This window comes from Salvelinus namaycush, chromosome 33, assembly GCF_016432855.1.
Source record: "Salvelinus namaycush isolate Seneca chromosome 33, SaNama_1.0, whole genome shotgun sequence".
NCBI lineage: Eukaryota > Metazoa > Chordata > Actinopteri > Salmoniformes > Salmonidae > Salvelinus > Salvelinus namaycush.
In genome coordinates, this window is record NC_052339.1 from 23,514,230 (window position 1) to 23,528,075 (window position 13,846).

The following is a 13,846-nucleotide window of genomic DNA, read 5'->3' on the forward strand; positions in this document are numbered from 1 at the left end:
ACAATTGGGTACTTTTTCCACCACTGAAAGTTATTTACCTCGCTCTGTAGGTCAGAGACTAAGTCAGCAAACTGGGTCTCTGTAGTGTGGGGGAGTTGAGCGTACAGACAACAGTATTAAGCCAGTTTCACATTCTCCTTGTACTTGTTATGGAAAGAAGACAAATTGGAAAACTCAATAAGCCCTAGGATGATATTTTCACTGAAAATACTTATCACAGCATTTATTTCTAAATGTGTATGGTTAAAAACACTGCCTTTATGTGTATCTTAGAATTGGTGGAATATAGCATAGGGCACATTTGGTCTTTACTTTACCTCACAGGGGTGGACTGGCCGGTTCTTTTCTAGCCCAGTGGGCCTGTCTAAGTTGTTGTTTCTTTGCGCAAAATGATAATAATTTGGTTAATAATTGGGGCCTTAAGGGGAAAAAATGGTCCGGTGGGTTAGAAATGCCAGGGACAATTTCTGGTCTCAGTCCGCCCCTGCTGTCTCACTCTGTAGCTGGGAAGCCTCTTCGGTGTGCTGGGTCTCCATAGTTTTGAGGTGGAGTCCAGAGAATCTGAAGCCTGTTTCTTCCCTAAAAGACAAAACACAACATGATATTATCTCATATATTAGGCAACAGATCATTTCTTATTTCAACATTTACATGCAACTTCTGAAATAAAATACGCTTACTAAAATTGTCCTCCAAAGTTAGTCAACAACTTGCTGAATGCATTTGAAAGTCATGCATTTCAAAGTAATCTGCTGTGATACCATGTAGGAGTAGTGAGAGTGAAGCTGCTGGTTTGTCATCACACAGTTAGTAGAAAAAACATGTGAGCCCCACCTGAGACATTTCTTGAGACATTTCTTCAGCAAACTTGGTCTCCATGGTTTCAGGGAGTTGTGTGTACAAGCAGATGGACAGTTCCTGCGTGTCACTTTTGTCATTTTGCTCAAATTTAGCAAAAAACCCCACAAAATTAAGTATTTTTTCAATATGAAAATCAAGATGAGTGAACTGAAACAGAGACAAATTATTCCAATAGTAACATATTCAAAATGAATAACTACACACACCAGTGGAGGCTGCTCAGGGGAGGACGGCTCATAATAATGGCTGGAACGGAGCAAATGGAATGGCATCATACACATGGAAACCATGTTTAATGTATTTGATACCATTCCACCATTCTGCTCCAGTCATTATCTCAAGCCCTTCCTCCCTAATTAAGGTGCCACCAACCTCCTGACACACACGCACACGCACACACACACACACAGATGTCAACATAATGAGATATTGTTTGAGCTATACAGTAGATGGAGTACTTTATGACACAGACAAAGTGTGGAACAGGTATACTGTAGACCGGTCAAAGTCAAACTAAATTAATCTGAGCAGAACACCTCACTTCAGAATTCTGATTGCTGCTTGCTTGGCAAATTGTGTGTTCGCTGTTTCTGGCAGCAAGGAATAAAGGTTACTGGAAAGCTTTTTTTTACCGTCCTCTGTGTATTTCACCTGAAAAGGACATCTCTTTGATTTCTGTGGATCCAGGTAATGTGTCTTTTAAATGGTCATTTTTTACAAAAGGTTTGGTGGCATAAATTTGTCATGATGCCTTACCTCACTGTTAATATCCTGGTGCTCTTTGGCTAGCTGGATCTCTGTCGTTTCTGGAAGCAGGGAGTACAGAGAACTGGAGGTATCCTTTTAGCCACCTTGCTTGTATTTCAGCTAGAGAAGGAACAACAACATCTATGGTGATTACATTCATCAAACACAGGCGTTGGCACAACACCTTAGTGGGAAAAGGAATCCATTTATTCTAAAAGATACTAAAGGTTACCTCATAAGCTGAATAGATCTATATGAGGCATAACGTATTAATGTATGGAATACTGTATCAGTGTAATAAACTATATTTAAACCATATTTGTACACTCCATATCACAGTATACTGTATATGAATCACAGTTGAAGTCGTAAGTTTACATACACCTTAGCCAAATACATTTAAACTCAGTTTTTCACAATTCCTGACATTTAATCCAAGTAAAAACTCCCTGTCTTAGGTCAGTTAGGATCACCACTTTATTTTAAGAATGTGAAATGTCCGAATAATAGTAGTTAGAATGATTTATTTCAGCTTTTATTTCTGTCATCACATTCCCAGTGGGTCAGAAGTTTACATACCAAATACTAATTGAGTGTAACATTGCCTTTAAATTGCTTAACTTGGGTCAAACGTTTCTACAAGCTTCCCACAATAAGTTGGGTGAATTTTGGCCCACTCTTCCTGACAGAGCTGGTGTAACCGAATCAGGCTTGTAGGCCTCCTTGCTTGCATATGCTTTTTCAGTTCTGCCCACAAATGTTCTATAAGTGTGAGGTCAGGGCTTTGTGATGCCCACTCCAATACCTTGACTTTGATGTCCTTAAGCCATTTTGTCACAACTTTGGAAGTATGCTTGGGGTCATTGTCCATTTGGAAGACCCATTTGCGACCAAGTTTTAACTTCCTGACTCATGTCAGCTTCAATATATCCACATAATTTTCCATCCTCATGATGCCATCTATTTTGTGAAGTGCACCAGTCCCTCCTGCAGCAAAGCACCTCCACAACATGATGCTGCCACCCCTGTGCTTCAAGGTTGGGATGGTGTTCTTCGGCTTGCAAGCCTCCCCCTTTTTCCTCCAAACATAACGATGGTCATTATGGCCAAACAGTTCTATTTTTGTTTCATCAGACCAGAGGACATTTGTCCAAAAAGTACGATCTTTGTCCCCATGTGCAGTTGCAAACCGTAGTCTGTCTTTTTATGGCGGTTTTGGAGCAGTGGGTACTTCCTTGCTGAGCAGCCTTTCAGGTTATGTCGATATAGGACTCATTTTACTGTGGATATAGATACTTTTGTACCTGTTTCCTCCAGCATCTTCTCAAGGTCCTTTGCTGTTGTTCTGGGATTGATTTGCACTTTTCGCACCAAAGTACGTTCATCTCTAGGAGACAGAACGTGTCTCCTTCCTGAGCGGTATGACGGCTGCGTGGTCCCATGGTGTTTATACTTGCATACTATTGTTTGTACAGATGGACGTGGTACCTTCAGGCGTTTGGAAATTGCTCCCAACGATGAACCAGACTTGTGGAAGTCTACAATTGATTTTCCCATGATGTCAAGCAAAGAGGCACTGAGTTTGAAGGTAGGCCTTGAAATACATCCACATGTACACAAAACAATAAACGATGAACAAACGAAACAGTACCGTGTGGCGACAAACACTGACACGGAAGACAAACACCCACAAACCAAAAGACAAAACAGGCTACCTAAATATGGTTCCCAATCAGAGACAATGACAAATACCTGCCTCTGATTGAGAACCATATCAGGCCAAACGACAAACCCAACATAGAAACACAAAACATAGATAACCCACCCAACTCACGCCCTGACCACACTAAAACAAAGAAAATACAAAAGAACTATGGTCAGAACGTGACATTCTCTACTGCCTCCTTATACTTTTTCTAAAACACAAAGTTAAGTTTGTTTTGTTTCCAAGGTCTGCTACATCGTGACATTTTCCCTGAAAATATCCCATTCAAATCTTGAAAAAGTTGGTTACATTTTACGTAGACCATCCGTCATGAGCTACATAACATTGTCACAAGCATGACATAATAGATGTTATTAACAGTCATGACAGTTGATGTCAGCTTATGAAAACTGACATTACACTGACCTTACACTGACCTACATTAGTTTGCTAATGCTAGTTGAGAATAAACACTTGTGGAAAGAGTATTTTTCCCGTCTTCTTAATACTTCTTCTGATGGATGTAAAAAAAAGGCATTACATTTATACCTTTAGGTGATGTAATCACATGATGATATGGATTGCATTGGTGAAAATAAGCCTATTGTGTCAGGAAGTTGAGAATACAGCGAGGGTTAAATCTTATTTTTGCATCCCTCTTTATACTTATTCTGAAAACAGAACAAAAGAAAACTAGTGTGTCCAAAAATGTTAAGCAGTACTGAATGTTGTAAAATCATATCATCAGCCAAAATAAGACATGATGCAAAAAAGCCCTGGTAGCATGTAAAGTACAGGGCCTTCAGAAAGTATTCAGACCCCTTGACTTTTTCCACATTTTGTTAGGTTACAGCCTTATTCTAAAATGGATTAAATTGTTTTCCCCCCCTCATCAATTTACACACAAAACTCCATAATGACAAAGCAAAAACAGTTTTTTAGAAATGTTTGCTAATTTATAAAAAAAAATAAAAACTGAAATATCCCATTTACATAAGTATTCAGACCCTTAACTCAGTACTTTGCTAAAGCACCTCTGGCAGCGATTACAGACTCGAGTCTTCTTGGGTATGATACTACAAGCTTGGCACACCTGTTTTTGGGGAGTTTCTCACATTCTTCTTTGCAGATCCTCTCAAGCTCTGTCAGGTTGGATGGGGAGCGTTGCTGTACAGCTATTTTCAGGTCTCTCCAGAGATCGGATTCAAGTCCGGGATCTGACTGGGCCACTCAAGGACATTCAGAGACTTGTCCTGAAGCCACTCCTGCATTGTCTTGGCTGTATGCTTAGGGTCGCTGTCCTATTGGAAGGTGAACCTTCGCCCCAGTCTGAGGTCCTGAGCGCTCTGGAGCAGGTTTTCATCAAGAATCTCTCTGTACTTTGCTCCGTTCATCTTTCCCTCGATCCTGACTAGTCTCTGAGTCCCTGACGCTGAAAAACATCCCCAAAGCATGATGCTGCCACCACCATGCTTCACCATAGGGATGGTGCCAGGTTTCCTCCAGACGTGACGCTTGGCATTCAGGCCAAAGAGTTCAATCTTGGTTTCATCAGTCCAGAGAATCTTGTTTCTCATGGTCTGAGAGTCTTTAGATGCCTTTTGGCAAACTCTAAGCGGGCTGTCATGTACCTTTTACTGAGGCGTGGCTTATGTCTGCACACTCTACCATAAAGGCCAGATTGGTGGAGTGCTGCAGAGATGGTTGTCCTTCTGGAAGGTTTTCCCATCACCACAGATGAACTCTAGAGCTCTGTCAGAGTGACCATCGGGTTCCCTGACTAAGGCCTTCTCCCCCGATTGCTCAGTTTGGCCGGGCGGCCAGCTCTAGGAAGAGTCTTTGTGGTTCCAAACCTGATGGAGGTCACTGTGTTCTTGGGGACCTTCAATGCTGCAGAAATGTTTTGGTACCCTTCCCCAGATCTGTGCCTCGACACAATCATGTCTTGGAGCGCTAGGGAAAATTCCTTCGACTTCATGGCTTGGTTCTTGCTCTGACATGCACTGTCAACTCTGGGACCTTATATAGACAGGTGTGAGCCTTTCCAAATCATGTCCAATCAATTGAATTTACCACAGATGGACTCCAATCAAATCGTAGAAACATCTCAAGGATGATCTCTGGAAACAGGATGCATCTATTATTTTTGTAATACATTTTAGAATAAGGCTGTAACGTAACAAAATGTGGAAAAGTGTAACGAATGTCGTCGGGAGAAGGAGAAGAGGACCAAGGTGCAGCGTGGTAAGTGTCCATATTACTTTTAATAAATACAAAACACTTGAACAAAAACAACAAAACGACAAATGAACAGTTCTGCAAGGTGCAATACACAAAACAGAAAACAACTACCCACCAACACAAGTGGGAACAGGATACCTAAGTATGGTTCTCAATCAGAGACAACGATTGACAGCTGCCTCTGATTGGGAACCATACCAGGCCAAACACATAGAAACGGACAACATAGAACAAAACATAGAATGCCCAACCCAACTCACTGACCAACCAAAATAGAAACATAAAAAGGATCTCTAAGGTCAGGGCGTGACAAAAAGGGGTCTGAATACCTTACGAATACACATTATATGAAAACAGATCCCGTTATTCCTGACTGTGTGTGTGTGTGTGTGTGAGACTCACCACACTCTGTAGCTGGGAGGCCTCTTTGGCGTGCTGAGTCTCCAAAGTCTCTGGAAGCTTTGAGTAGAGAGAAGTGGAGAACTGCTGCTTCCCTGCCTCCTTGTACTTGGCCTGCCGCCCGCCCGCCCACCCACCCACCCACCCACCCACCCACCCACCCACCCACCCACACACACACACACACACACACACACACACACACACACACACACACACACACACACACACACACACACACACACACACACACACACACACACACACACACACACACACACACACACAGAGAGAGAGACAAAACCAGTAGAGTTGAAAATGCGATGGAAATCCATTTAACTTGCATTTTTTATTCGATAGAATTTAACCACAAAAGTAATTTTTATGTGCACTACGTCATCACGCACAGCCTTTTAGCCGCAACAAATCCGTTTGCTGGAAATACATCTCTGGTGGGAAAATGTGCATATTGTTTTATGCAGATTTTTGAATATTCGCATGAAAATCTGTCACCAATTGGATGGAAACCTACAGTCGTGGCCCAAAGTTTTGAGAATGACACAAATATTAATTTTCACAAAGTCTGCTGCCTCAGTTTGTATGATGGCAATTTGCATTTACTCCAGAATGTTATGAAGAGTGATCAGATGAATTGCAATTAATTGAAAAGTCCCTCTTTGCCATGCAAATGAACTGAATCCCCCAAAAACATTTCCACTGCATTTCAGCCCTGCCGCAAAAGGACCAGCTGACATCATGTCAGTGATTCTCTCGTTAACACAGGTGTGAGTGTTGACGAGGACAAGGCTGGAGATCACTCTGTCATGCTGATTGAGTTCGAATAACAGACTGGAAGCTTCAAAAGGAGGGTGGTGCTTGGAATCATTGTTCTTCCTCTGTCAGCCATGCTTACCTGCAAGGAAACACGTGCCGTCATCATTGCTTTGCACAAAAAGGGCTTCACAGGCAAGGATATTGCTGCCAGTAAGATTGCGCCTAAATCAACCAATTATCGGATCATCAAGAACTTCAAGGAGAGCGGTTCAATTGTTGTGAAGAAGGCTTCAGGGTGCCCAAGAAAGTCCAGCAAGCGCCAGGACCGTCTCCTAAAGTTGATTCAGCTGCGGGATCGGGGCACCACCAGTACAGAGCTTGCTCAGGAATGGCAGCATGCATGTGTGAGTGCATCTGCATGCACAGTGAGGCGAAGACTTTTGGAGGATGGCCTGGTGTCAAGAAGGGAAGCAAAGAAGCCACTTCTCTCCAGGAAAAACATCAGGGACAGACTGATATTCTGCAAAAGGTACAGGGATTGGACTGCTGAGGACTGGGGTAAAGTCATTTTCTCTGATGAATCCCCTTTCCGATTGTTTGGGGCATCCGGAAAAAAGCTTGTCCGGAGAAGACAAGGTGAGCACTACCATCAGTCCTGTGTCATGCCAACAGTAAAGCATCCTGAGACCATTCATGTGTGGGGTTGCTTCTCAGCCAAGGGAGTGAGCTCACTCACACTTTTGCCTAAGAACACAGCCATGAATAAAGAATGGTACCAACACATCCTCCGAGAGCAACTCCTCCCAGCCATCCAGGAAGTTTGGTGACGAACAATGCCTTTTCCAGCATGATGGAGCACCTTGCCATAAGGCAAAAGTGATAATTAAGTGGCTCGGGGAACAAAACATCGGTATTTTGGGTCCATGGCCAGGAAACTCCCCAGACCTTAATCTCATTGAGAACTTGTGGTCAATTCTCAAGAGGCGGGTGGACAAACAAAAACCCACAAATTCTGACAAACTCCAAGCATTGATTATGCAAGAATGGGCTGCCATCGGTCAGGATGTGGCCTAGAAGTTAATTGACAGCAAGCCAGGGCGGATTGCAGAGGTCTTGAAAAAGAAGGGTCAACACTGCAAATATTGACTCTTTGCATCAACTTCATGTCAATAAAAGCCTTTGACGCTTATGAAATGCTTGTAATTATACTTCAGTATTCCATAGTAACGTCTGACAAAAATATCTAAAGACACTGAAGCAGAAAACTTTGTGGAAATTTATATTTGTGTCATTCTCAAAACTTTTGGCCACGGCTGTACAGTAGCTGTTGACATCAATGCATGACTACAGAAAATAAGTAGAAGTTAGGGTTCACGCCTAAGCTCTTATTTCATTAGCGGTGCTACTGATGAAACAGAGATGTCCTTTAAGTGTGATGAGTGGTGGTCAACGCTGTAGGGCTACTGTATTGTACCTGGATCTGGAGCTGGGAGACCGCTTGGCATGTTGGGTCTCCAGAGTCTCTCGCATCACAGAGTAGAGAGACCTTGCCTTCTTCTCCACTGCCTTCTTGTACTTCGTCTGAAAGACAATTATTGAAACCAATGTAGAGATTCAAACCAACACAGATAAGTTACATAAACTATGATCGACTTCAGTCCGTATCAAAGGTGTAAACATCTTAACAGTGTAAAATCTGTAAGCTGCTTGTCTCGCTAACATTGTCATTAAAGTAAGAAAATCTATGTGAACTGTGGGTGAACTATCCCCCAAAAGAGAATGGCATACCTGCTGCTCTTTTCACCTGACTTTGCAGTTCAGACACATTTCTGACAGATTGGGTATCCATGGTATCAGCTAGACCAGATAGATGATTTGGGAGATATTTTTCTTCCCGCTCTCTTTGTACTTGGAGGGTAGAAGAAAAGACAATGAATACATTATGGATTTGGACACTTAATATTATAAACTGGGTGGTTCAAGCCCTGAATTCTGAATGGCTGAAAGATCATGGTATATCTGACCGTGTACCACGTGTATGACAAAACGTTTATAATAGCAATAAGGCTCCTTGGGGGTTTGTGATATATGGCCAAAATACCACGGCTAAGGGCTGTGTCCAGGCACTCCGCATCGCGTCGTGCATAAGAACAGGCCTTAGCTGTGCTATATTGACCATATACGACACCTCCTTGGGCCTTATTGCTTAATTATACTATCAAAAATGACACCATGAAGTCGTGTCTAGCGTGTTTGGGGATACTGTCATATATTCATAAAGATTTTATAACTAGTCATATAAAACTTGCAATGTTCCCATTAGCATTAATATTCATGTCCCTGAGGAAAATTATCGCTCACCTTGCTCTGCGTCTCTGTGAGCGCTCGAGCTCTCTCTGTCTCCGTCTCCATCGTCTCAGGGAGTTGAGAGTAAGCCGAACCAGAGGAGACTTTCTCACCTTTGTACTTGAACTGTAAAGCAAAGAAATGGATGTGAGTTGAGGTCGGCCTCCGTGCTTCAGCAAACAAAGGAGAATAGGAGGGGTGCTGCTCAACAACAGAGAGAGGAATCCAAAAATAAGGCATACCCAAATAAACTTCTAATAGTGGACTAATTCATGGTAAAAAAGCTTTGGATCAGTCAGATAACACAGGCAGAGATTTGCTTCATCTTAGAAAGCTCAGGCTTTATTCCATTAGATGGACAGGTACACTGACGTTTAATACTGATGTAATGAATGTATTTGTCAGTAACTGGAAGTGTTTCCTCTGAATTACAGTGGGTATCATAAGTATTTTGTTACAAAATTGCGATTCTGTCATTTTTTGTCAACGATCTACACAAAATAATCTGTAATGTCAAAATGTCAAAAACATTCTAACATTTCTTACGAATTAATTATACCTTGATATACATTGATTAGATAAGTATTCACCCCCCTGAATCAATACATGTTAGAAATTACAGCTGTGAGTCTACTTGGGTAAGTCTCTAAGAGCCTCGCACACCTGGATTATGCAATATTTGCCATTATTCTTTTCAGAATGCTTCAAGCTCTGTCAAGGTGTTGCGGATCATGGCTAGACAGCAATTTTCAAGTGTTTCCATGGATATTCAAGCAGATTTAAGTCAAAACTGTGACTTGGCCACTTAGGAACATTCACTATCTTCTTGGTAAGCAACTCCAGTGTAGATTTGGCCTTGTGTTGTAGGTTATTGTCCTGCTGAAAGGTGAATTCCCCAACCAGTGTCTGGTGTAAAGCAGACTGAACCAGGTTTTCCTCTAGGATTTTTCCTGTGCTTAGCTCCATCCCGTTTCTTTTTATCCTGAAAACTCCACAGTCTTTGCCGATAACAAGCATACCCATTCCATGATGCAGTCACCACCACGCTTGAAAATAAGGAGGCAGTTACTCAGTGATGTGTTGTGTTGATTTGACCCAACCATAAGGCTTTGCATTTAGGCCAAAAGGTTTATTCCTTTGCCGTGTTTCCTTGTAGTGTAACTTTAGTGCCTTTTTGCATACAGGATGCATGTTTTGGAATATTTTTATTCCACTGTTCTTTTCACTGTCATTTAGGTTAGTAATGTGGAGTAACTACAATGTTGTTGATCCATCCTCAGTTTTTCTCCCATCACAGCCATTGAACTCTGTAGCTGTTTCAAAATCACCATCGGCCTCATGGTGACATCCCTGAGCAGTTTCATTCCTGTACTGCAGCTCAGAAGGACGACTGTACCTTTGTTATGCTGAGAAATGTATTGTGTCTTTGTTGCTTGCCAAGGTAACAATGTGCCAGGAAGAGGGGAGAGGGAGAGTGAGAGAGACAGAGAGAGAGAGACAGAGAGAGAGACAGCTGAGAATTATGCCAACTCACCTCAGAGATGAACGCGCGGATGTTCTTGGAATGCTGCAACTCTACATCGGGTATGAAGAGGTTCTGGGCCTTTGGATTTCTCATAAACCTCCTTGTACCTACAGGATAGCAGGAGAGAGGTGTTATGTTTTGTTATTTTGTCTTTCTTGAGCCCACCACCACCCACCTAATTCGATGGACAACGTTATTTTAATAACATGGTGTCATGACAAACAGTAAAATGCTGGTCGATACAAACATATTGTTTTCAACATAAGAGATATCTATATCAGGCCTGAAGAAAGGCTGCTTTTCTCCTAACCCTTTACAGGTGGAAGCCATTACTGGCCATTACAGGTACAAGCCATTACTGGACACTGCAGTGAAACCTGCCACAACCTCCCACAATAACAACAGGATGTATGCATCAGAGAACACAGAGGATAAATCTTACTTACGCCACTTACCAGAACACTGCACCTACTGGCAAAGACAGGTTTGGGCAAGGCGGGCTTAAGCAGCCGAGGCCTGACAGAAGAACAAAGCACATAGTGTAGCTACAGTCTGCAAACAGTTAAACACCTGGACTGTGTCAGCTGATATGTCTGGCTTCATAATGGTTCCAGATAAGCTTATCGCAAGCTAATTAGGTAATGACAAATTACTAATAAGGCAATTTCTATAGGTGACCGCACACTAAGAGCTAATTATTAATGAATACAGTCATTTAAGCGTATGGGTCTGCTTGGCACATTGTCAGACTGTACTGGTTGTGTTACAGTGTATATTGTAGCTATAGCATAAAGGGGACAAAAGCTCAGCTAGCCAATTGTTCCTTGGGCTGATACTGCTTATCAGTGCTTTTCCATATGGACACTAATGCCAACCACTGGCATTGCATTACAATGGGGGCATATACAGTATTTGACCCGTGGCATTTTGTCAGCATCATTAGTTGGCACAGTAAAAGTCTCCAGAACAGGGGGAATAGAGATGGCCTTTCCATTTATTCAACTAGGGAACTCAGAAGCTGAAGAGAGGAAAAGAGACCCCTCTTGAACATGCAGCAGAAGAAAGCTACGCTGAAGTAATATAGTGTTAATCCTTTATGTCCTGCAACAATGTCTTTCTTCCTGCCAAAAGTATTCAAAAAGCCAGAGTGCCTCCACTCTGGTGTTACATTTTATGGCCAGCAGGTGCTAAAAGTTTTATCTCCACTTAGTTGTGTGTGTCTTAATTAGGGAGCACGTTGAGACATGTCGGAATTGTTCTGCATCACAGATGGACACTTTGTAATTATGCAGATTCATGTTGCAAACTAATTGGTTTATTATGTTGAGAGACAACGAGGAAATATTCAAATGGCCATTTGAAAACCTTTCTAACCATCCTGCCCACCCCCCCCCCCCCCTCACTTTTTTCTCAATAAGGTAAGAGGCAAAATGAGGGGGTGGGGACTTCTAAATGATAAGCAACTGAAATCCAAAATAACCGCCTACGTTATACTTCTCTACATCTCGTTCTTCTTATTTAATGGGAGGGAAGCACACCCTCCTTCACTTTGACAGCCATAAAGAACATAAATCATTTAAAGCATCGTATCACCATGGTTACTCTAAAATTACCTTCTGAGTTGGAGTAGAGGGACGGAATTATGATCTAATCTACACATTTCTATGCTCGTTTTGTTCCCATTTGCTCTCTAGTTATAGAAGAGACAGTCCTCTACCACTGAGCAAACACTGGTTGAATCAACGTCGTTTCCACGTAGGGGTGCTGAGGGTACTGGAGCACCCCCTGATAAATCAGAATGTTACATTTTTTTATTCTTCACAAAAGTAGTGCACTGGGCCTTTACTACTCCTGTATGAGCGCACCAAAGTAGCCGTCTCCATAATTTTTGGTTCACATTAGTTGACAACTGAACCAAATGCTAATCTAAACTAGATGTTGAAATTACGTCTGTGTCCAGTGGGCTGTATTGCCTACAGTGTACATTTTAGGACCCCTTCAGCCTCCAAACCCACCTCTCTTTGAGTTTACCTTCCAATATAAACTCTCTCTCCTAGTGGTGTTGAGCACAAAATAGGGCTCACACTCTCATTTCAGTCCAGATGAATTATCCCCAGATTAGGCCACACGCCTCTTCATCTGTGGTGCTGAGGTGTAGGCATGACTAAATCCCTCAAGGGCTTTCCTCCAAACCCTTTACAGGTGGCTACATCTCATTACTGGACACTGCAGTGAATCCTGCCACAGCCTCCCACAACAACAACAGGATATATCAGAGAACACAGAGGAGGACTCCTACAACAACAACAGGATACATCAGAACACAGAGGAGGAATCCTACTTATGTCGCTTGTCAGAACACTGCACCTCCTGGAGACGTACACACTGGGTCTGCGCAAGACGTGCTTAGCAACCGAGGCCTGACAGGAAAACAAAGCACTTAGCTACAGAAGGTATAATTCCCCCCGCAGCTTCATCAGAAAGACACACAGGCCAGGGCAATGCCAGCCGGCGTTCTCACCTCAGCTTCACCACCTGCGCCACATTCACTCACCGCTGCATCTCCCGACAATGTTTCCTCCAACGTTCCTTCCATCCAGGTGACCGTTTACTCAGACGTTCCTTCCATCAAAGTGACCATTTCCTTCAACATTCCTTCCATCAAGGTGACCATTTCCTCAGACGTTCCTTCCATCAAGGTGGTCGTTTCCTCTGACGTTCCTTCCATCAAGGTGATCGTTCCTCTCACATTCCTTCCATCAAGGTGGTCGTTTCCTCCGACGTACCTTCCATCACGGTGATCGATCCTCTCACATTCCTTCCATCACGGTGATCGATCCTCTCACATTCCTTCCATCACGGTGATCGTTCCTCTCACATTCCTTCCATCAAGGTGGTCGTTTCCTCCGACGTACCTTCCATCACGGTGATCGATCCTCTCACATTCCTTCCATCAAGGTGATCGTTCCTCTCACATTCCTTCCATCAAGATGGTCGTTTCCTCCGACGTACCTTCCATCAAGGTGATCGTTCCTCTCACATTCCTTCCATCAAGGTGGTCGTTTCCTCCGACGTACCTTCCATCAAGGTGATCGTTCCTCTCACATTCCTTCCATCAAGGTGATCGATCCTCTCACATTCCTTCCATCAAGGTGATCGTTCCTCTCACATTCCTTCCATCAAGGTGATCGATCCTCTCACATTCCTTCCATCAAGGTGACCGTTTCCTCCGACGTACCTTCCATCCA

The 13,846-nt window shown here is 42.9% G+C and overlaps 1 protein-coding gene and 1 long non-coding RNA gene across 2 annotated transcripts in view; both read right to left on the bottom strand.

The window, feature by feature from the left end:
• Positions 1 to 13,846, bottom strand: part of LOC120027978 (LIM zinc-binding domain-containing Nebulette-like) — an 89,765-nt gene that overhangs the window by 28,030 nt on the left and 47,889 nt on the right. The window lies entirely within an intron of this gene.
• LOC120027979 lies at positions 97 to 13,831 on the bottom strand. The gene is made up of 9 exons (XR_005473362.1): positions 13,153 to 13,831; positions 10,608 to 10,705; positions 9,089 to 9,199; positions 8,516 to 8,635; positions 8,202 to 8,308; positions 5,957 to 6,067; positions 1,618 to 1,728; positions 835 to 1,008; positions 97 to 579 (listed from the first exon to the last, which is right to left on the bottom strand). It is a non-coding gene; the product is annotated as an uncharacterized LOC120027979 (long non-coding RNA).